Source organism: Panthera onca, chromosome C2 (genome assembly GCF_046562875.1).
Source record: "Panthera onca isolate mPanOnc1 chromosome C2, mPanOnc1 haplotype 2, whole genome shotgun sequence".
Lineage (NCBI taxonomy): Eukaryota > Metazoa > Chordata > Mammalia > Carnivora > Felidae > Panthera > Panthera onca.
In genome coordinates, this window is record NC_138347.1 from 5,305,869 (window position 1) to 5,329,820 (window position 23,952).

Below are 23,952 nucleotides of genomic sequence, written 5' to 3' on the forward strand. Positions count from 1 at the left end.
TTTCGTTTTGGGATTTTGTGGTTTCCTCTCAGCTTGGCTCTGCCACTTGCTGTGGCCCAGACAAGTCAGGTGACCCCTTGGGACTCGGATGTGTCCTATGTTAAGTGAGGAAATTGAACTAAGTCATTTCGCAGGAAGCTACTGTTTCTAAGTCTTTTGGGTGCACACTTGATGTGCTGTGCTGAGAATTAACGGTGAGAAGGGTTTCGACGGCTACCACAATTCTTGGTTGAGAGAGGACTGGTCAGAGAACGTGGGTTTGGTTTAATAACGTCAAAAATATACCTTATTTGTTTGCAAAAAGCTAAGAAAAGAAATACCTGCATTTCTCTCGGTCACATGTTACAAAACAGGGGCTCCCTGCTCATTCCACACCGAGAGGCGCTGTCACACAGAATGATCTCTCAGGAGCCCCGGTGGACTGGCTAATCGCCACCGGCCCCTGCCACAGCAAATGCTGATTCACAGGAGGTGCTGTTATTATGTGGGTCCCTGGAATTCAGTGGAAATTCTCAGAAGGGAGGAGTTGATCGAAGACAGTGCATCTGTCCTTTCTGAGATGTAAAAGATAAGCCTTTCAGTACTTTTCGTAAACACACCTCTCCAATATAGCAACAAATACTCTTGACGGCGTTTTAAAATTGGGAAAGAAATGTTGGGATATGTGCTCTTTCTCCTTTAATTTTAATGTTATTTACTTATTTTAAAGTTTTTAAATTTATTTTGAGAGAGAGAGAGAGAGAGAGAGAGAGAGAGAGAGAATCCCAAGCAGCCTCCTTGCTGTCAGTGAGTGTGGAGCCTGATGTGGGACTCGATCCCAAGAACTGTGAGATCATGAGCTGAGCCGAAACCAAGAGTCAGATGCTTAACCGACAGAGCCACCCAGGAACCCCTATTCTTTAGTTTTTAAATTCCTCCAAGAGACTGTTTCTAAGAGGGTTTGCCCTTTAATCCTAGCTGATACATGATTTGTTGTCTTACAATTAAGTGCAGATGGTTTCCAGCAGTAATCAGATAAACAGCGATGCAATTTAGGGATGGTTCAATTTCCGGGTTGGATTTGCATCCTAATCCGGGACTAAAAAAAAAATTAGAAAACTGTTTCCAGATGACCTGTAATGTTCTTTTACAACATTCGCTTCAGAAGCCCTTAAGCATGGCAAATAATGCCCATGGTTATGTGGGGTGAAGAAAATTAGTTCACAGAAGTAGGTAAAAATGTGGAAATGCCTACAGGTTGTGCAAGGGCCAACTCCCCTAGAAAAAAGAGTGGCCAGTCATAATAGATTGAAATTGGTTTGAGATCCGGTTCGGATGGAACGTTGACGGAGCCCTTGACCCTTGTCAGCAGTGTGCAGGGGGGACTGCTGAGGTGGACCGTCAGGTCCTGGAAGACGAGGGGAACATTTCTACCACAGAGGAGGGCAGGACAATGTGGCAGACTCTTAGTGTCGCCTGCACCGAGAGCAATCGGGAGACACACGTAGGTTCCTCGGTGACCTGTCGCCTCACAGAGATGGGAGTTTCTGGCTGAATCAGAGCTGAGAAACGCAGTGCGCACACGGAAGGCTGCCCGACCCAGTTCTGATCACAGATCTGAAGATGGGTCTGGGGAGGTGGGGATGGGCTCTGTGGTTTTCCTGGCTTTCTCATTTTGGAACTTCCGCTGTCCCTTTTGGCTGTTTCTCTTTCCACTTCTGGAGCCCTGGTGCATCTCCAAGGACAGGGTGGTGACGGCTTGCTCCTGGAGCTGTGTCCGCTGGTCCTCGTCGTTCAGCTTTGCCCCTCAGTCCTGTAAAATGCTAAAGAAGAAGAATCATCCTTTACAAGCTGACCTAAGATCGGCTCGCGTAGTGCGATTTTCACGTGAGGAGGGGAGACGGATGTGGCCTGCTTGGCTCTGGGACACTCAGATCATGCTTGTGCACCATGGACCCTGGTGGGATCATCGGGGGCCATGAGAGAGGGCAGTGGAGCCTCCCTGCCCCCACCGTGTAATCTTGTACTCACACTATTCCAAGAAGTTCAAGCTTTGATCTGAGTGCCTTTCTTCTAAGAATTTGGCTTTAACTTTTATTGGAACTTAGCTTGGGCCCACCTTGCATGCCCAATAAAATTCCCTGGGAATGCTTGAAATTCTTTAAAAGAAGAGAAGGGGTTTCCTACAACGCTGGTTGCGGAAGGCAGAAGCCTTGCTGACCTCCAGACACCCTTGCTCTTGTCTAATTTCCTCCCATTGAGAGTTGAGAAACCTGCCAGTGATTATGTTGTATTCTATGGCGAAAGGGGTTTTGTGGATGTGATTAAGATCTCAAATAAGCTGACCTGAAGGTAGGGAGATTATCAGGATGGGCCTGACCTAAACGCATGATCCCTTTAAATCTGAGTCGGAGGTCAGAGCATGAGAAGAGGTTGGGGCGGGGAGGACAGGTGTGAGCCACCAGGTGCTGAGAACAGCCTCCAGCTGGCAGCCAGCAAGAAAATAGGGGTCTCTGTCCCCAAACCCCAAGGGACTGAATTCTGAAAACAAGAATGTGCTTTGGGAGTAGATTTTACCCCAGAGCTTCCTGATGAGAACCCAGCCTGGTTGACACCTTGATTTCAGGCTCGTGACATCTTGGGCAGACAAGCCAGCTGTGCCCCGGTGAGCGTCTCGTGCACAGAAGTGTGAACTCATAATGGGCATTATTTCCAGCTGCTAAGTGCAAGGGCGTCTGTCTGCCATGATAGAAAGCTAATACATAGGCGCAACTGTAGTCAATTGGACCATTTCATTTCTTTGATTAAGGATTTGATTTCAGCTCTGACCCACCCTCTCTACTCTGTGTGTTGATGCCAAGGCTGGGATCCTGCAAACCCAACTCTCCTTCACCAGCTGTGCATCCGGGCTCTGCCATCAGGGCCCCTGGGTTGTCTGGAGTCTGGCAGAGAGGGCAGGGCGAGTTCCCAGCTATCGATTCCTGGTTGTCTCAGTAGCATCTGAACTTGACCCAGCTGGCAGTGGGCTCCTGAAGTCACATTCAGTTTCAGTGTGCAAGGTTATCATTCCTGCACCTGCAAAATCAGCCTTATTGTACCCCCTCCGAGATGCAAATGCCACCCAATAGCATCCTCTACTTACAGGTCTGAATTTACAAGGTCCTTCTTTTTTTTTTTTTAAAGTTTAATTATTTTTAAGAGAGAGAGTGCACGCATGCACGGAGTGGGGTGGGGCGGAGGCTCCTCGCTGCTCAAGCAGAGCCAGACTCAGGGCTTGATCCCGCGAAGCTTAAGAACGGGACCTGAGCCGAGATCAAGAGTTGGCTGCCCAACCAACTGAGCCACCGAGGCGCCTCTACGAGGTCCCTCTTCTGAGCTCCTGAGGTTCGAGCATCTGCCGGCCACCAACATGGCCCCTCGTAGGTCCCTTAGAGGCTGGAGTCTGGCTCGGTGGGTCCTTTCCCCAAGCCTCCAGGTTCGAGTAGCTCTACCCCTTCTTTTCTGTTCTCTCAGCCCTGAAGTTACCAACTCTCCGAAAGGAGGCAGGGCCTCCTTTTGCCTTTCTGTTCTCCAGTACCTGGTTAGTAATTCACTGTGTTAAATTCTTCCTGTTAAGATCACAGAAGGGCTTTTTGATGTCCTGGCTTGACCCTGACTTGATACACTTTTCACCGTCTCATTGAGTCTTATGTGGGGTGGATGGGAACCGGAGGCACGAAGCCTCCACCAACTTCCACTTCCCCTCAAGTTGCTGGCCCTCCCGTTGAAGGATAAATATCTTTGGAAACACCCTCTCTTTGGAAAGTGTAGACTCTGATGAGCACTGAGCGTTAGTCCTGATGTAGGGACATCGGCACTTTCCCCCTCATCTGTGAGTCCCCAAGTGAGAATTCTGGGGTCTGGATGATGGTGGGGCTGGTGGAGCCTCGGGGTGCAGCGTAGCCCTGTGCACCTGCCACAGTCTGTCCACCCTCTGCCATCTTCCATGACCCCTTCTTGTGAACCTCAGGTCCCTGACCTTCTGGCCTAGAAAGACCGTCCCGGCATGTCTTTGAGGCGTGTGGCTGCCGTGGCCACACATTCTGGCAGCTAGTTCTCTACAAAAGTGCTCCCTGAAGAGAGTGGTGTGTTGGGAATGTCTCCTCCAGTGGCAAGAAGGGGACATCCTAAGGGGGAGTAGAAAGGGTCCAGTCTTACTTGGCAGGGATTTTGATGAAAAAGCAATTTTTGCATGCAAAGCGTTGTACAAAGGCTGTGCGAAATTTTTACTAAACTTTCAGTAAAATTTTAAACTATGTATGTATGTATTTATTTATTTATAGCAAGTGGGGAAGGGGAAGACAGAGAGGGAGACGAGAATCCCAAGCATGCTCCTCACTGCGCTCCGTCAGCGTGGAAACCGATGTGGGGCTCGATCTCGGAGCCGCGAGATCATGACCTGAGCTGAAATCAAGAGTCGGATGCTTAACTGGCTGAGCCACCCAGGCACAACCTCAGCAAAATATTTTTAAGCCAGCGTATGGGAGGTGGAAGTCACAGGCAGAGCAGCTCAGAGAAAGGGTACGGAGTCAAGTTGAGTCTCAAGCTGGCGTCTGCATGTTGGTCCAGAGCGGGGATCCAAATGCCCCCCTGCCAGCTGGTCGGTAGTGGGCATTTCCTGTAATCGGGACCGGCACTCTGATGGGGTTCTGTTCGCAAGTAAAGGAGGTGAAGGACAAAGGACCAAGTACGGTGCCTGATACTTGGTAGACGTCCCATAAAACCGGGCTCTTTATAGAGGTTAGAGAGGGAGGGAGCCAAAGCATAAGAGACTGTTAAAAACTGAGAACGAACTGAGGGTTGATGGGGGGTGGGAGGGAGGGTAGGGTGGGTGATGGGTATTGAGGAGGGCACCTTTTGGGATGAGCACTGGGTGTTGTATGGAAACCAATTTGACAGTAAATTTCATATATTAAAAAATAAAAAATAAATAAATAAAAAACAACAACAACAACAACAAAAAAAAACCGGGCTCTTTACTTAGCATCTTGGCATGTCATTCATGCCAACAGTTTGTTCAGTAACTTGTGCGCTTGTCAGAGCGTGGCAGGTTTGGTTGAGGCCGGATTTAGCGGGTACCTTTGTCAGCCTGTAGGTCAGTGCCTGCCAGCAGCGTCTTGCGTGGCACACGTCCGGCGGCTTTGTCTCCTGTCCCCCTCCTCACCCCACCCTTGCCTCCATTGGTGTGGCTGGGGGTATGGAACCTCAGCACGGCAGACGTGGTCTCTTTGTTAAATAAGGAGGGATGTGCAGGTAACTTATCCCCAGATCTCACATCTTCTATATGGAAGGGGCGGGGCCGGGACCTGCGTCTTCTTGCCCCAGGGTGACCCCTCTCACTGTGCCTTGCTGCTTCCATCCTATCAAAGTAAATTCATAACTTATCTGACTGGACAGCACGAATAAACCTTTCAGAGAGCTTTCATTTATCTAGAGAGACAGTCCCATAAGGACCACCCTTACCCTTCTCAGCTGCTCAGTTTGTGTGCACGGCTTCACAACCTTGGGCGCATTTTTTAACCTCCACGTAGGGGACCAAAGAACCTGCTGAAATTTTCTGGAATGAAAACTTAATACCTTGACCTGTTTGGAGCATCAGTCAGTCCCTTAGGAATGTTCTGCCAAGCTTGGTTGACTTAAAAATTGAGTTTATGCCTTGATTCATCTTTAATTTTTTGGTGTGTGTGTTTTCTCAAAACGAGAAGATAAAAGTCATTCCTTCCTTTGTGCCTTATTTCAACTCCTCGATGGCTTTTGGAAAATGCATTTGATTTTTAACTCTCTGGACCACTTTCAGATACAATTTCAGTGTGTCCTAATCTTGACATGTTAATGTATCTTTTAAAAGACGAGTATATATCCCGAAGTTGTGATATTCGTGGTACTATTTCGTGGTACTTTGGAAGAAAGGACTAATTTAATGAGCGCTGTATAGCGAGTGAAGGAACCCTGACCTTCCCCTTGCAAACCTTCTTCTTTCAAGTCAGTAAATTGAGAAAGAATTTCAAGAGGAGAGGGACCTCTTTTTGGTGTCAGAATTAAATAACTACTCTAATAAAATCAGAAGTGATTTCGGGAGCTAGCTTCTGCTGTTGAGCTCTTTCCCTGGTAATTCAGATGAGGAAATAAAAATTTAATGTGGATTTTAATATATATGATAAATAATATATATTTTTTACATAACAGACTCTAGTTTATTTTATATTTATATGTGTACATATATATATACGCACACACACACACATATATACGTACACATTCTACTGTTTTTTTTTTTTTTTTTCAACTGGAAATTAATTACCCCAGGATTCTAAATTGCTCATGGCTCATTACCAGTCACCTACAATCTTGCCGCCGAGCGGGAAATCAGACGCAGGCGCTTTAAGCCGAGCCGGTTTGGCATTGACTTACTTAGTTAAAGATCATCACCAAGCAGAAACCCCTTGGGAAGAGTGGCTGGCTCATTGGGCCCCATGGGGAGGGCGGTAATTAAACTCTGAAGGCAGCACTGATGTTCAGCTAAAAGCTTGTCTTTAAATAGTAATACGCTTGCGTTGTAAAGTGGTAGGCCCTCGGGTGGCTGTTGACACAGTGTGAGGAGCTGGCACTTTTTTATATAAAAGCTAAATTGAAGAAACTGTTATGAGCTCATCTGCATAAAGCAATATGATTCTGCCTGAGGGTGCAGGCAACGGGGAGTGATTAGCCAACCGGCTCTCTGCCTGCTCCTCCACGGCGCTGCTAACACGCCGCTTGTCACTAAAAAATCGGAGGCCCCATATGCCAGGCTGCCTCTGCCGGGCGCCCCCTCTGACGACACGCCGAGGAGTTCCTGCCCGGCTCCGGGTGCCGCGGGAGCCCGGGCGCAGTCTGCAGAGGACGTGCGTGTGTGCGTCCTGCCTTTCCCGGGGACGGCCCATTGTTCCGGGGAACGTGGCAGAGACCTTGGGGGTTCGCCTCACTGATTGGACGCACGTTCGAAGGACGGGGCAGCTTTGCTCCGGAGCCCTGCCAGGCGCCCTGGGCATCTCGTCCGTGTGCCACTCGGGGTGGCGGCGTTGGGAATGGGGTCCCCGGGAAGAAGCACCTGCTTCCGATTCCGCTGGTCTCCTGGGAGCTGAGCAGGACGAGTCAGGAGGCCACCCTCTCTCCTTCGTGGACTGTTTCTCTTTAAAACACGTTTTGTGCTCCGGCTCTCAGTTTTCTGTGCTTTATTAATTATGCAAACCTCTTTTGCCTCAACGTGTAAACAGCGCATTAAAATTTTAATCTTGAGGCGAGTGGCTTTTATGCGGCCTGACAGCTGCATCCCAGGGCTTTGAAAAAGGAGATGCCTCCATTTGGCTTTTGAGGAATCCCCTTTCAGGTCCCTCCAGGTGATGGGTTTGGGTGCCGGGTGGCTTCTGGGCTGATCTGATTTCGAGCTGCCTTTGCAGGTTTCCCTCTGTCACTGGGATCAAGACCTTTCTAACAGCAGGTGCTGGAGAAGGGAGAGGGAGTTTTAGGGAGGGCTTGCGCCACACCAAGGCGTACAAAAGGAAGGAGCTGCTTTCCTGCCCAGCTGGACCGTCACCCCGGGGACGATGAGGTTATATCCTCCTGGGATGGGTGGGGTCGGGGAATGAGAGATGGTAAGATCCCTCCCTGACCAGTGGTGCTCTTGGGCGCCATTTTGGTTGTTCTGCTTGGTCTTTTGGGGGAATGTGGAAGGCACTGACTTAGGCCTCGAGAAAAAATGTTCTCCAGCCACCCTTCTCCCCCATAACTAGGTGTCAGCCTTCTTAAAGTATCCAGACCCCACCCCAGCCACCAGAACAAAGCCACCACCGGCTCACTAGTGCTGTCCGGAAAAGGTACTTCCGGGAAGGACAGGATGTGACCTTCCTTAGGAAGACCCACACTTCTCTGTTTTCTAGGTGGGTTGTGGGATGAGGGTGGCAGTGACTAGATCCCAATAAATATTCCATGAGTCACAACTCCAACATCCAAATGTTATCTATAGACTTTTTAAAAATTCAACTTCCTTTTTAAGTGAATAGGCTGCATTTCAAAGGAATAAAACCAATGCACAAACCAAAGGCCATTTGAGGCCTGTGTGTGGCCTGGGAAAGGGGAAGCCCATTTATTTACTCTCCTCCCTATGCCAGGGGCTGTGTTCATGGGGACCAGGCCCTGTGGAGTAGGTGTTATCATTGCATTATCTGCATGTGCAAACCAAGGCCCTGAGAAGGTCCAGGGGCTGGGAGGTGACTGTCATTCAAATCCAGGTCTGTCCCACCCAAAGCCTGTAGTCTTTTGACCACTTTCCATTTCGCTTCTGGCCAGAGCTTGCCCGGGGTGCTGGTGGGGACGTTGCCGACGTGGCAGGGGCCTCGACCCAGTGAAATGCAGCCTCCTGGAAGCCACTCCCTGCTCCCCTCCATGGTTCCTGACCCCAAAGCTCTCCTCCACAAACACCTGAAATTTATTTTCCCTGGGCCATGGACTCTTCCCCCACACTGGCTCTCTTAAAATGCCTGTGTCCTAGAAGAGAGAGAATGTCCAGTCTGAGTTCTGTGCAGGGAGTGTTGGAAGGGGATGGAAAGGAGCACGGGTTCTATCGCAGCCCCCAGGCACTGCATCCCATCATTTGGGTTCCAAGACCTTTTCACTGGGGATTATCATCCCCAGCAGATGGGGGTCGAGGTGGGGAAGGCTTAGCAAGGCTAGGAAAGCTTCCAAGGTCACATGCCTGCAAGGGAGGCCCAGATTGGGCCCGACTCTGCCCCTAAAGCCCTTGGCCCTTGCTTTCCTCCACAACAGGCTCACCCAGCCACATGAGGTCTTGGGATCTGAGACCACTGCAGTGGACAAATGGGGACAGACGTTCAGAAATGCCACGAATGGCTAGAGACACACATCCTGCCCCCGGATTGCTTCTAGCGTCATTTGGGGGGTTTCTCCTACAGCCCTGCCTGCGTTTTATGGCACGGTGGTCACACCCCCCAGAACGGCCCTTGCGGCTGAGGAGACTGAGTCTCCCTGGAGTCGTGGCAGGTGCACAGACCGTGCTCTGGCCCCCGCTCTGCAGCCTTTCTGGTTCTCATGCTGTTTTCTGTCTTCTATAAACTGTTGAAGACTTGGCGGAATTGATGGGACTTGCAAGTGAGGCCTTTTGATTTGCGAGAGGGAAGTTCCGGAAGTCACGGGGGCCTGATAGCTCTGGCAGAGGATCTCAGGCCAGAGGTGTTTTCCCCAATCCGTGAAGATCACTGGTAGGCTCTTCACTTTTGAATGCTGGCCCCCCAGTCTGCCTTGTTTTGCATGCTTTTAATTAAACGATAGTGACCGAGTGTCTCGATTTCCTTATTTGGAAGAAGAAGGACGCCTGCCTCCCACGTTCAATGTGGCTGTCAAATGCAAACTGAGAGTTTCCATTTGGAAAGGTGTAACGGGTCGGTCAAGAGCAACAACAACAGCAACAATAAAATGGCAACCGTGTGAGTTGCTGCCTTGATGCGTTAGCATGCACTGGGCAATTTAGAACAACAGGAATGTGCTCCCTCACGGTTGTAAAGACTAGAAATCCAAAGTCAAGGCACCGGCAGGGCTGGGCTCCCTCTAAAAGCCTGAGGGGAGGATCCTTGCTGCCCTGTCCAGGGTCTGGTGCCTCCAGGATCATTGTCATTCGTTGGTTTGCTTCATCTCTGTTCTGTCATTGCGTGGCCCTCTTCTCTGTGTCTCTGTGTGTCTCTTCTTCGTATAAAGACCACTGTTAAGTTAACCACTTTAAGGGAAAATGAGCAGCCTCTGCCAAAGGAATAAAAACCTACAAACCAAAAGCTATTCGAGGCTTCTGCCCATCTTCAGGGCACACCAAGCAATGTAAAACAGATAAGAGGGCTGCTCGGGCTGAGTCACAGTGAATGTTCCCTGCCACAGTCCCCGTGTCCAGAGACCCTCCTCATTTCCCCGAGACTCCTGGGAATGCACCTTGAAAGCCATCAATACTGCCTCTGCTTTGTGTGAGCGAAGGCACCGGGCCAGCAGATGTGTTCCTCGTGGCATCTTTAACCCTAAACATTTTCTCTCATCACAGCTTCAAATTCACAGTGAATAGGGCATTTCTACCCATGTCTGCAAATAATCATTTTCACTTTTATCTTCTTTTGAGATTCAGTGTTTATTTTTGAACAGTTCCAGAGAGGTCGAAAAACCAAGCCCCTTTTCTAAAATCAATTAGTCTCGCAGAGAACGCTGGACAGGTGGTCACAATGAGAAGGAAAGGAAGCAAAAATGCCATGTGTGTTTAGAAAACTGGTTTCTCTTGTTAAATCTTTGAGCCACTGTGCCTTTCTCCACCTTCCTTTGTGGGCTTTGCTCTGCTCTTTGTTTCTAGCTACTGATGGACGCAGGTGGCATTTTTTGTGAGCACAGAGATACAATTTTATTCCAAACTAACTTAAGAGGTGTGCTTGAAAACCACAAACACAGTTGTTCTCATTGTGGCACCTACCAGGTCTAAAGCAAATATAACTAGAAATTTACCCCAAATACCTATTCTATATATTTAAAAAAATTTTTTTAACGTTTATTTTTGAGAGAGAGAGAGAGAGAGACAGAGCATGAGCGGGGGAGGGGCAGAGAGAGAGAGGGAGACACGGAATCCGAAGCAGGCTCCAGGCTCTGAGCTGTCAGCACGGACCCTGATGTGGGGCTTGAACTCACGGACTGTGAGATCATGACCTGAGCCGAAGTCGGACGCCCAACCGACTGAGCCACCCAGGAGCCCCTAAAAAAAATTTTTTTTTAACATTTATTTATTATTGAGAGACAGAGACAGCATGAGCAGGGGAGGGGCAGAGAGAGAGAGGGAGACACAGAATCTGAAGCAGGCTCCAGGCTCCGAGCTGTCAGCACAGAGTCTGATGCAGGGCTTGAACTCACGAACTGCGAGATCATGACCTGAGCCGAAGTCGGAGGCTAACCCACTGAGCCACCCAGGCGCCCCCCCCATTCTATATTCCACTGACTTCCGGGCAGTGTATGTACCTGAATTTGGATGCATTTCTTCAAAGTCTTTCTGGACATTAATACACAGAACAGATGATTCTTCCTTAATGATTCACTAAGTCTTATCGATTTACTTGTTAACGTATGTTTGATAGATTTAGTCATAAAACCACAATGTTCAGAAAGCTGGCCTTAGGTCTTCTAATGCATATATTTCTGTGCATACATATATGCATGCATATCTTTCTCTGAAAACCCACAGGACTGCAGGTGTTAGTACAAAGTATCTTTCTCCTTAACTGTGTCTTGATTTCCTTTATTATTTCTGGCTCCCTGTATTCTTCTCTCAATACTTTTCAAAATTCATATATGCAGAGTGCCTCAGACTTAAGACCCTACCGGAAAGAAAAATCCTTTCCTGTCAATTATAGAAACCCGCTGCCTAATAATGATAAGCACATATTTCAAAGTGTTTTAGTGAGTGTGTTTAAAAGTTCAGCTCTGGAAAAGACCTCTGTTCATTTAATTAGCAAGAAAACAACTCTTAATTTCTGAATAGAGTAGACTGAAAGCACAGTACAAAGAACCGTTTGGGACGAGGTTGTTAAGATTTCTCTCTTAAAATACTTGCACTTAAGCTTTGCAGTTTATTCTTGCGGATTTAGAACATTTTTTATCTGATGCTTATTTTATGTGCCTTATTCTGTTTGTAAATTCACCCTCCACCTGACATGTTCAAAGCATGCAGCGAATACTGCCGTGGACCCCTCTTCAGACACTTCTGGGTTAGTCAGAGTGTAGTAATGTGAATTACTTCTCTCTTATTGAAAGTTTGTACATCTTTTTGTAATGCGTAGAAGACACAGATAAACGGAAATAAAAAATAATGGTGGCCTGTAAAAATTGTGACGTTTGTCATTATTTTGATGTATAGAAAGGCCTCTCCTGTGGCAACATGATATTGATGTGACGTGCAGCTGTATTTTCTTCCAGAACACTCCTTGTTTCATTGTTAACATACACTAATGATTTCTTTTGATAAAATATGTTGTCAGTGCTCTGGTGGTTCGCTCAGTGTTTGTGGGTGGAGTTCATGTGGCTAAAACCAGACCGGAGTGCAAGAAAGGAGGGGGACCCTTTTCAGACATTTTGGCCTAAAGAGAAAGAGATACAGTGCAGGGGAGAGCATATATCAAAGGGAACGCCGTTTCTTTTTGTAAATACTCGTGTATTATCCGTCTTTTTCTGATTAACATTTTCCAGCTTTTGTATCCTAGAAAATTGCACTTGTTGGCTCTTTTACCAAGCTTCATATGATTTGGAGGGATGAAGCCCATATCTAATGAGAGAAGAACACCCAAAGAAAATAAACCATGGTCCTGGTGCTCCAGAAACCCAGTCCCGTGTGGGGGTGATGGAAGGGATAGACTTGGTAATTAAGATCGACAGGAAGCAGATCGTGCCTGTGTTAAAGTGGAATCTCCAAGTCCCCGAGGAGCAGGGAGAGAGAGATTGGTTCTATCTGGAAAATCGATGGAGGCTTCTTAGAGGAATTGCTGTTTGATCTCTACTCTACCTTCTCGAGAATCTAAACGTGCCTTAATTAATGTTTAGTGAATGAATTAATGAATAGAGAGTGTTTTGTTTTTCTGTGTTTCGGTTGTGCATGTGAAGGGGGGGGGGGCGAGCAGGCTTCTGATGTAGACGGGACAGCCCACAAGCCCGACAGCTGATAATTAGTCAATATTTGTTAAGAATTCATGAATTCTAATAAGGATATTGAGGCTGGATCATACATGAAAGTGAAGCATCCCTAAATGAATAATGCAACTCTGTATAACACCATTTGCAAAAAGTTATCCATACTAAAATTATAGGTGCTCTGAGCCTAAAGGCAGTGTCTTCTTTATCGTGTTTTCCCCATAGCACTAAAAAAAAAATAAATATTAATAAAGCCATTACGTAAAGAGAGAGCCACCAGGAATGCCCTGGATTCTGTCCGCATACAGGGAATGCACCTTAATCTGAATGTAGACAGCTATGCCCTATTTCCCTTTTGCAAAAAGCCTACGAATTGATTTTTATAAATTTACCGATGACACCATCCATCCTTTCTCGTCCTGGGAAAAGCATATGCACAGGAAGGAAAGCATGGCCTTGCCTCAGCTTGGCCACCAATTATAGGTGACTTTAGCTGTATTCCATCCTGCTGTGATTCTGTTCATTACATTTGCAAATGGTCACAGGGTTGCAAACTTGTTATGAAGCGGTGAAATCCTTTTCTTAAATAAAATCTCATCTGCAATCTCAGTATTTCTAACATATAATCTCTGGTTGAGCCCACGTGAACGTCTGGAGACCCAGAGTCCAGCCTGCTCAGCGCCTGCCCCCAACGCTGTCCCCGACCCCCACACCTACCCTCCCCCACCTGCTCCTCCCCTGGGGATCCCCGGGGACTCCGGGCTGTGGAGCTCCCCAGACAACCACTGGACTGTGATCATGAGGTTCCTCCCTGGCCCCAAATCGTGATCTGTAATAAACCTTTGTCTGGATTCCTTTTCATCCTATAAAGGGCAAGTCTTCTCTCCAGTGTATGAGTTAATTTACCTTAATGGCGTCTTTATCCTCTACCCCTTTGCCTGTGTAAGAAAGATGCAGCCCAGAGAAATAGATCTCAACCTTTATTGTGTACGAAACACTTGAACAGTTCATTGAAATTCAGGGCGCTGTCCTGTTTCTCGCTGTGTATGCCCTGCTTCCCAGTCTTACTGAGCAAGTCCGTCTGAGAGGCCGTGGATCTGATTTGAAAACAACATCCCTGATGATTTTAATAGCAGGCGGTCCACAGACTACACCAGGAGAAAAGAAAACAAAACAAAAATAAAGTAAGAGCATTGCTGTAGGATTCAGAGGATGGCAAACAGAGAGAGTAAGCACCGTGTCAAAGCGAATTTTCATTTCATGCTTAGGGATTGTTCCCTTTTATGTTTGGGCCAAATTCTACGTGATCCCACGATGGAGACATCGGGATCGCTCATTAAGGTGGAATTTTTTCCAAGAACACTTTAAAACTGGGGCACTTTACGGTTTGGAGCTGTTACAATAAGGAATAAGTTTGAGGAAGTCGCGTATTACGATGTAACCACCAGATCCCGTTCCTGGAGGACGGTGCCGGTTGGATGCAGTGGGTCCTGCTGGGTTCAGGCCCCTCTCTTCCGTATTCCTGGTGATTTGCTTTGGGCTCAGTGAGGATCCCCTTACATCTCTGAGCTAGGCTCCCTATCAAAACCGTGGGGGAGCCCCTGCTCTGCCCCAGCGTGAGCTGAGCCCTGCGTTTGCCCCTTCTGCTGGTCCCTAGCCCACCAGCTCACTCACTCACCTCCTAATTAGTGTAGACGGAGCACTTTCTCTGAGGCCCCAAGATGAATACCGCTGGCCCCCACCCCATGGAGCTGTAAAGCCATATGGAAGAAATGGGGGTACTTTACATTATGCAGAAGTGCTTGGGACGTGTTTCAGTTTGCTAGGGCAGCTGTGATAAAGTCCCACAGACTGATGGCTTACACAACAGAAGTCTCTTGTGTCCCAGTCCCGGAGGCCTGAAGTCCACGGTCAAGGTGTGGGCAGGGCTGGTTCCTCCCGAGGTCGGGGAGGGAGAATCTGCCCATCCTCTCCCCTGGCTTCTGGTGCTCCCCAGCATCTTTGGCGGTCCTTGGCTTGTAGACACATCACCCCATGTCTGCCTGCATCCTCACAGGGAGCTGAGCCCCTCCTACTCCAGATGACCTCGTCTCCGATTGCCTCTTCGGGAATCCTGTTTCCAAATAAGGGTCTGATGTACTGGGGATTAAACATATCGTATTTGCTCAACATTGACTTGGTCAATACGTGTTAAAAAAGGAGGTGGTTGGGGAGAAAGGGAGGAGCGAGGGGAGAGGGAGACTGACTTACAAATGGGTGATTATTGACTTCTGTCCTTGCAGATGTTTCTGGAAATGGGCAGTGCTTTCAAATAACTGTGAGAAAGCTAAAATTGTTCTTTCCCTTGTGGCCGCTCTAATGTCATAAGACGGGATTAATTAAGGGAAGAGCATGCTATCTGAGAAAGACTGAATTGTGGCCCCCAAATTCACATGTTGAGAATAATTCCTCCTTCCCTGGGCACTTCAGTGGAACTGATGGATGGATGGAGTGATTCTGTAAAAATGTAAGGCAGCTCATACTCTCTGCTCACATCCTCTGGTGGCTTTCCCTTTCATGCTAGGAGAAGCCAAAGTTCTACAAAGTTCTTCCTCCCCTGTGCTCTGATTTCCCATAACCTTAACACCATTTGACACAGCACGCCTCTTCCTCAGTTTCTTTCTCGCACCCCATCTGGAAGGTGGGTGCCATTCTGTCCACTGATTGCTTGGCTGTTCTGTCCCCAGCACGTGGGGCAATTCCTGCATGGAGTGAGTGCTTTCTCAAAGTAGCTGCTGTGTCAGTGAGTGGACCAAGGACTCAGAGACTGAAGGGACACAGATCAACAACACACAGTCTGTGACAGCCACTGCGGGGAGGCGGGTTGTACAGAAAGGATATTACGTAAGTTATTCGGATTTGTAGACCACACTTCTCGCCAGCGCGATGGGCATGCTGATTTCTCTGGGCTTTAGTTGCTTCACCTGGAAAATGGGGACAGTAATTGTACCAGTCTCTTGGGTAACTGAGAGGGTTCAGTAGCTACTATCGTGAAGTTCTAAGTGCTTATGTTAGGTCGAAACAGTCAACTTAGTACATTTCAACATCTTTATTCCTTTTCCGTTTTTTTTTTTTTTTTGAAGTTTTCTATCATGAACATGAATTGCCTTTATGATCAGAATTTTAAAAAACCGCCTTTAAAAGAAAACAAAGGGAATACAATGCTCACATATGTCTGGTTTAAACGTTAGTGCCTGAGAGCTTTGTTCTGGGCTCAGGTTTGCACCAGAGGACTTGCTGGGCAGGTCAGGACTCCCAAATCTGCTATAGCTCCCCTCTACCGGAAATAACAATGTGCCTCACCAAGGTAGATCGCTCTGTCTGTGCACAGTGGCCCCTCTTATCATATTTTCCAATGTGTAAGATTTTAAAAAGCATATATTATCCTTTTGATTCTCAAAACAATCCTGTAGGGAAATTAAACCATTTTCTTTAATAACATGGGATCTGATGCTGAGATTTTTGCCTCAAATCATATCCGTGGAAGGTGGCAGAAATAAATACCAGCTGACCCAGCTTCAGTTATTGTCCTTTTGCTCGAAGCTGCCTCCTTTCTAGCCACAATTCCTCCTGATAATAAATCTTTTTAAAACCATGTCCAAGTAATTAAAACAAAACAAAACAAATAAAAGGATCTCCCAAGATAGAATAATATGAGGGAGGTAGGATGTTTAGGAGACAACTTTGCTCTCTTTTATAAAATCCAATGGCCTTTCTGAGCTTTGACATGAGGAAGAGTTTTAGGAGTGAGCGTAAGGTCCACTAACACTTCAGTTAGGGGCGCCTGGGTGGCTTAAGTCTGTTAAGCGTCCAACTTCAGCTCGGGTCATGATCTCATGGTTTGCGAGTTCAAGCCCCACGTCAGGCTCTGTGCTGACAGCTCAGAGCCTGGAGCCTGCTTCGGATTCTGTGTCTCCTTCTCTCTCTGCTCCTCCCCAGCTCACACTCTGTCTCTCTCTCTCTCTCTCTCTCTCAAAAATAAATAAACATTAAAAACAAACAAACAAATACAATTTCAGTCAAATGCTCAAAATATCCAATTTTAATTCTCTTTCCATCCTGACAACAAACAAACAAGCCGTGTCCAGGCCTGCCCAAGTGGGATTCTGTTCTAGACAACCTGCAAGGCATATGTGGGACAGGTTGAGAATTCGTGCTCTGCTCTAATCCAGGTTCCTGTCCAACACCTGTGTGATCTGCCAACTTGTCTGTCTCCCACCCACCGGCCCAGAGTGTGTTCTATATTTGTCTGCTGGTCCTTCCCACTAGACTCTGAGCTTCTGGAGAACAGAAACTGGCTCTTATATATCCGCACATCCAGCTCCTGGTACATAGTAGATGTTCAGTTCATGTGTGTTAAGAATTGAGTTGAATACAGCTTTGAAAAATATGTTATCACATCTAAACTGAATTTACACAGTACTTATGATGACAGTAGTTTATTTTTTGACCCTATAAAATGTCATAAATCTCATGTCCTAATTAGCAAATGAAGACAAAGGTTATAAGGAAGTTAGTGCACACCGAGACAGAACTAGCTTCAGCTGGCGTTTGCTGAGGACGAATCACGTGCTGTCACAGCTGATCCTTGCCCTAACTCTGTTCCTGTTTTTGCCAATGGATGAGGACACGAGTCTAGGGGACTTATTTGCCCAAGTCCCTGTGTATTATAATAAGCAGAGCAAACATTTCTTTTTAGTGCTTACCCTGCATGCACCGCTCTTGTAAATCTTCTAATATGTATTATATCACTCGATTCTCCCCTAAACCCTTAGGATAGGAAGGATTGTTGTATACACCTTACGAATAACTAGGCACAGAGGATCAAGTGAAGATGCAGATTAGACTAGAATAAGTGGTGAACCACGATCAAAACCCAACTTCTTGGTATAAAAGGTCATACTCTTAACCCTGACCCCCTCTTGGGGAACTAGGTCTATCCCAGGCATAGTCTAAAGCACAAGTCCATCCTTTTCCCCAAAACTAGAACTTTCTATTTTTCTTGTCCTATATTAGCTGACCTCACAGAAATTCAGAGACTACATCATAATGCTATGGCAACTTTAGAGGTAATGCTGGCAGAGATCATTATGGCCACCCATTATTCGATGCCATTCTATACGTTATTTCCAAATCAGAGAATAAGAAAAAAAATAGATAAAAGAATACTATGGGCTAATTACCCTGTAGAAAAGTATTGCATAAAATGATGAATAAATTAAAAAAAATCTATATATATTCCACTCCTAAATAATTATCCTGGATAATATTATTTTTAAAGTACTCTTCAAGTGAAAATAACGTTGGTCAAGAAATATGTTCATGAAAACAAGCTCTTGGTGATGAATGTCATTGGCCTGTGAGTAAAAGGGGAAAGCTGATCCCTCCCTGTGGGGTTCAGGCTAAGTCTCTCGGAGCCGGGTCTGTGCACCTTGATTCCCGTGAATGCTGTCCAGATGCCAGAGGCCCCTCCAGCTACACTTGAGATGCACGTGTTTCCTCGTCGATCTTCTTCTTTTTCCTTTTCTTATAGACGAGAGAAAGTACAACCTTGACTTTCTTCTGAACTGTCACAAATGACATTTACTTTTTTCCCTGTGGAAACTACTCAAAATAATTAATATCCAAGAATATAGTCTTTATACAACTACTTTGCTCCTAGAGAAATTCGAAGGTTAGAAAATGTCAAAAAGAATCTGAATTGATTTTGTCACCTGGGGTGAAGTTTTCTATTCTTGTTACAAAAGTCAATTTTCATAAAAAAATTTTCGTATACCATACCTTGGGAATATCTTAATTTCAATGGATAAAAAAAGCGTATAGTTGCCTGTTTACAGTTTTACTTTAATATAGAGCATTGGTATTAAGGGTTTATCATCCACTTTATAAGTTTCTGATCTTCTGTAGGAATAAAGTAAAAGGAGAGTCACTCGAGTAAATTTTAAAATACTGACTCGTATGCTTTCAGTCATGTGTGGGTGAGTAGCTAGATGGGTGGATGGATGGATGGTTGGGTGGGTGCATGGGTGGATGGATGGTTGGGTGGGTGCATGGGTGGATGGATGGTTGGATGGGTGCATGGGTGGATGGATGGTTGGGTGGGTGCATGGGTGGATGGATGGTTGGGTGGGTGCATGGGTGGATGGATGGTTGGATGGGTGCATGGGTGGGTGAATGGATGGATGGGGAAATGGATGGATGGGGAAATGAATAGACAGTGGATTCATTTCTTTGAACAATGCTGATACATTGGTTAAATGTTGTGCTTGTGATCTTAAGTTGGGATACTGGAGAGAGAGAACAACTTTTAAATAGGCTTGGGATATTTAAAATATCATGTCTGTACGTTTATAACACAATATAAAGAAATGGTTTTCACATGCATTTGTACATGTGTGGATACAATGAAGAGGATGAGAGTAGTTTTGATCATCTGTAAGCTTTGATAATGAAGTACCATTGTCTTTACAATATCTGGAAGCAACCTATGGATCCTTAAAATCATTTTTTATTCCACTTCCCTGCCTTTGCTGACCAGCTACAAGTGAGATTTTTTTTTATCCTACCGGTAAAGTCAGTCAAATCGAATGAAATTCTTTCTCTTAACACATACACAGATCCAGGCTGAGGTCTGACTATATAACACCATTAACAGAGGCTCTCTTGGTGGTCCCTAGGGCACTGTGAGATGTCCCCTTGCCCTTGGACTTTTCCTTCTATCCCTGTCTCTTTGACTTACTCCACAAAGTCTTCTGGATGTTTCCAAACACTCCCCACACACTTCTGCCTCAGGGTCATTCCATTTGTAGGTGTCTCTGCTCAGGATGCTTTCTCCCCAGGTGACCACTGTCTCTCCCTGTCTCTCCCCTTTGGGTCTGTGCTCCTGGGTCACTTTTATCAGGATGGCCCTGACCATCTCATTTCACAGCACACCTGTCACCCTTGATCTCCTTTCCCCCATTCTTTTTTGGTCAGGAGCCTCCTTGGCCCCCTCCATGTGACCTAGCTGACCACTGTATTTAAAATCATGACCTTATGGGACATCACTTCTCACTTCCCTTTCTCTTTCTCTGTAGCATCCATGCCGCCTCACACACTCCTTTATCTTGTTTGGCATCCGTGTCCCTCTTATCCGGGGGGTGGGGTATCTCCTGATCCTTCAGTGACATATCCCTAGTGCCTAGAATAGATCCAGAGGGATCTGCTGCAAAACAGTGGAGAGGATTTAGGTGTGTGTGGCGGGGGGTAGGCAGATAGGATTAACCATTGGTTTTACTGGAAACCATAGCTGCGTTATCTGAAATTTGTTAGTATTTGAGCCTCATTGTTCATTCTCCTTGTTGCCCACCGTTGTGAACCGAAGGAATTTCTTTATATAAAGTGTCTACAACCACCTCTTTTATATAAAACAACATTTATTTGGAGCCACTCAATTTACATGACCTTTTTTCTTAAGCAGCAATGAAAGGATAAAAGAGTTGACTAAAACATAATGTAAAAACTCTCCAGTATTTGAAGATGTTCACCTTGAACCGATCGTTTTTTTAAAAAATGTTTATTTATTTATTGGGTGGGGGGAGGAAGGGGAGAGAGAGAGAGAGAGAGAGAGAGAGGGAGAGGGGGAGAGAATGAATCCTAAGCAGGCTCTGCACTGTCAGCTCAGAGCCTGATACAGGGCTCAAACCCATGAACCATGAGATCATGACCTGAGCCAAAATCAAGAGTTGGATGCCCGACCGACTGAGCCACACAGGCGCCTCTCATCTTGAAGAGATTGTGGCTATTTCAGTTGCTGGGTTTTGGAGTCTGGGGTGGTTGGACCCCAGCTCTGCCGCCTGGCGGCCCAATGTCCTTGACTCACATTTGCCCTCCCTCAGCCCAGTGCCCGTCTGCAAGTGGCACCCACGTCAGTCACCGGGGCAGAGGACTGAGCGGGGTGCTGAACTGCACTTCCTTGTTGTTGGTTCATCAGTTTCATTGAATTTCTGTCTGGAAGGAAGGCAGGGAGGGGGCAGGACCAGCACTGCCCACCACGTGGCTCGGGTTCTAATGGCCAGAGCCCTGCTTCCTCCCACGCGTGGGGCCCCCTCTGGTGGAGAAGGCTCGGGGATCAGGGTGGACACCTCTGCCTGCTTCCTTGTGCTCCCTGGAGTTCTGGTGGAATTCTGGTGGAATTCTATGGTGGAATCCACATTGTCCTCCGTTTGCCCCATGCTTCCTGAGCAGCCCCCTCCGTGAGCCAGAAGCTTCCAGGCATGGAGCCCAAGAGTGGGAGACGCTGACATAGGCCTTGTCTGCAGGGCAGGCGGTGACACCTGCAAGGCTCCAGTGAGACAACGAGGTGTGCTGATGCCAGGAGAAGAAATGGTCAGGACCCGTGGGCACTCACGTACAGGGGGAGATGTGGAGTGAGACAGATATGGGGACATGGGCAGGGTGTCAGGCAGAGGGGACCTGAAGGAGAAAGAGAGTGTGGTGTGCTTGAGGTGGGGAAGGGTGTGGGGGAGGGGACAGATCAGGTTCAGAGAGGGAGGCTGTGGATGCCAGCAGGCACTTACCCTGCAGCGTCCCGTGGGCCACAGTAATGGTCCTGTTTGCGTTAAGGAGACACAGACACGTCACTGCTGGGGAGACACAATCACGTTTGCAATATAAACTTCCACTCTGCCTGCGGTGTAGCAAGTGGTTGGGAGCAAGGGGCTGGCCAGCTCCCGAAGTGGGGTGATGCTTGAGTCATAATGCAGGTGAGAGCTGTGGGGAGCCTGACCCAGAGGACAGAGGACAGGACTCCGGCAGAGCTGAGAGATGACGTGGCAGAGAGTGGAACGGACTTGGTGGCACCACGGATGCTGACGGAGAGGGAGAAGGAAAAAGAGGGAGGGCGAGGTGACTTCTTTACTGGGAACTGGGTGGGAGCCCCCATGGAGGGAACCAGGCGAAGTGTGGATTTCGGGTGGAGAAGGAGGAGTGTGGTGTTGGAGGTTGATTTTGAAGTATCTCCAGGATTTCTTGGTGGAGGGGAGACCGTCTTTGTATGTGAGACAACACATTTTCTCTAGGAAAATAGGTTATTTGCTGTTGTAAATCAGGCAGTTGAGTCCTTTTATAGGGTGGATGTGGGATAATTCAGAATTTTCCTAACATGGCGTAAAATGGGTCAAAGGGTTTTACTTTCAGTGCGAAAGCAGTTAGAGGGATCACCTGAAATCAGAGTCTCCCAATGGATAAATCGTAGACAACTGGTCACCTAAAAGGGTGGGAATCCTTTCTCGACCACAAGAAAGGGTTTTCTACCACACTCTTATTTACCAACAAGGGTCAGATGGAGACCCTTGGTCAAGTCTGTGTGTGATTCTAAAGAGAAGAGGACGATCAAGTCCAGAATAAGGACGGCTATTCTAAAAAGATAAAAAATATTGGGAGAACTGATGGTGTTTTCTTTCTTCGAACTGAATTTGTATTTCACAGTTTCCAGGTGCTGGTTGGTGTCTTTTGCTTGGTCCAGCCCCTCTCGAGGTCCAATTATATATGGAGCTGGGGCAATTGTCAACAGTTTGGTGTGTGTTATTTCATCCTGTTGGTGAGGCATCCCTTGAAAATAAACAGCACCCTCAGAGTTGAGACAGTATATCTCCAATGTAGAAACTGTCTCTTCAAAGTATTGCTGGGGGCAGTAGCAAATAAAAAATGGCAATCCTGTTTCCATAAACTTTATTGCATCCTGTAACTATGCTTTCTAGGTAGATAAAGGTTCTTAGTTGAGTTTTGTTTTGTTTTTCCTGCATAAAAGAGAAGAAAGACAGGTACCAGAGGGAGAGATGGCCAAGGGGTATCCTAATCCTCTGATATTTTATAGTGAAAAAAAAAATATTCCCTCGAAGAAGCAAGGTAGGTTTTTAAGGTGGTTATGAACATTTCTTCCAAACTCAGAGACATGCGGGCAACATTCTTAAAGCCCTTTTATATCTAAATGGCTAAGGAGCTTAGAAATTTACCTCGAATCTTTCTCATCCAGTAAGATTAGGGTTGGGTAGGAGCTGATGTGAGAGAGATGATTGTAACATATCCACTGACAGACAGAAATGACCACCAGTCTCTGAGGGTCCGGATACAAATCTTTGATCGGCTGAATTCTTAGTATTAAGGAGATCCATGTGGCTTTGGAAGGCTTTGAAAGGATCCAGGACTTTTAAGATAAGGTTGCTCCTAATCAACACAAGCAAACATTAGAGCTTGGAGTAAAATCTCTGCAAACATAATTCCTATTCAAGAGGAAAAAAAAAAAAAACAAACTATTTTAGCAGCCACCAAGGAACCCCACCACGTTCTGTAATAGAAACACACAAAACTCGTGATGGATGTTTGTCAGTGCCTTTTAGCCCTGGAAGGTGTGGTAAAAGCTTTCTGGTGACTCGCTCAGGAACCTTCCCAAAGGTGAGTGTCATAGCATGCTTTGAAAAAGAGGGGCCCAAAATGGAAAGCCTTGACATTGCTAAGGGTAAACTATGTCTCGAAGCATACCTATGAGGATTCTCTGGCTACTCACCCCGACTGATTGTTGCTACACCAGCTGTCTTCCTGGATTCTGAAACCAGAGACATTGCTTTTACAAGGTGATTTCTCGAGACTAACTCAGCAAAAGCAAAGGACACAATAACTGTCCCGCAGCAGGGGAGGAGAGACATAAGGGCATTTCTCAAGCCTCTGGCTTTAAGGAACCGAGCCTGGAACTAGAAATATGAGGCACGAACACTCACAATTTATCAGTAACATAGGGCAACGGTGCCCACAGTATCTAAACATGAAGATCGTAGCTAAGCCGTCTTTCTTTTAGGTCAAGGAATAACACCATCCGGTAAATACTGGGAAGGGATATTTTAAGCCAGGGCTGTCCTAGAAAATCCAGAGCAAATGTTTATGCATATCCTATTTGTAAAAAAAGATGCTTATATTTTACGTTTTCTAAATACGTGTAACAATATATCAGAGGCCGGGAATTAATATAACAAAGCGATCCCATGATGTTCTTAGATGTACGGCTTTAGTCCTTAGCTTCATGTGGTGAGTCTTGCCTTGTGTCTCTTGTATCTTATTTGAGCCACATGCGGGAAAGAAGAGAATTCCACATGGAATGGCATTCTAGCATTCACCGTTCACTGTGGCCCAGGAGTCGTGGCTTTGGCCACGCGCGCATCAGGGAGA

The 23,952-nt window shown here is 46.6% G+C and overlaps 1 protein-coding gene and 1 long non-coding RNA gene across 3 annotated transcripts in view; both read left to right on the forward strand.

The window, feature by feature from the left end:
* DSCAM (DS cell adhesion molecule) overlaps positions 1-23,952 on the forward strand; it is a 762,026-nt gene that overhangs the window by 290,261 nt on the left and 447,813 nt on the right. The window lies entirely within an intron of this gene.
* Positions 20,967-22,459, forward strand: LOC132684000 (uncharacterized). The gene is made up of 3 exons (XR_009612514.2): positions 20,967-21,117; positions 21,495-21,636; positions 22,219-22,459. It is a non-coding gene; the product is annotated as an uncharacterized LOC132684000 (long non-coding RNA).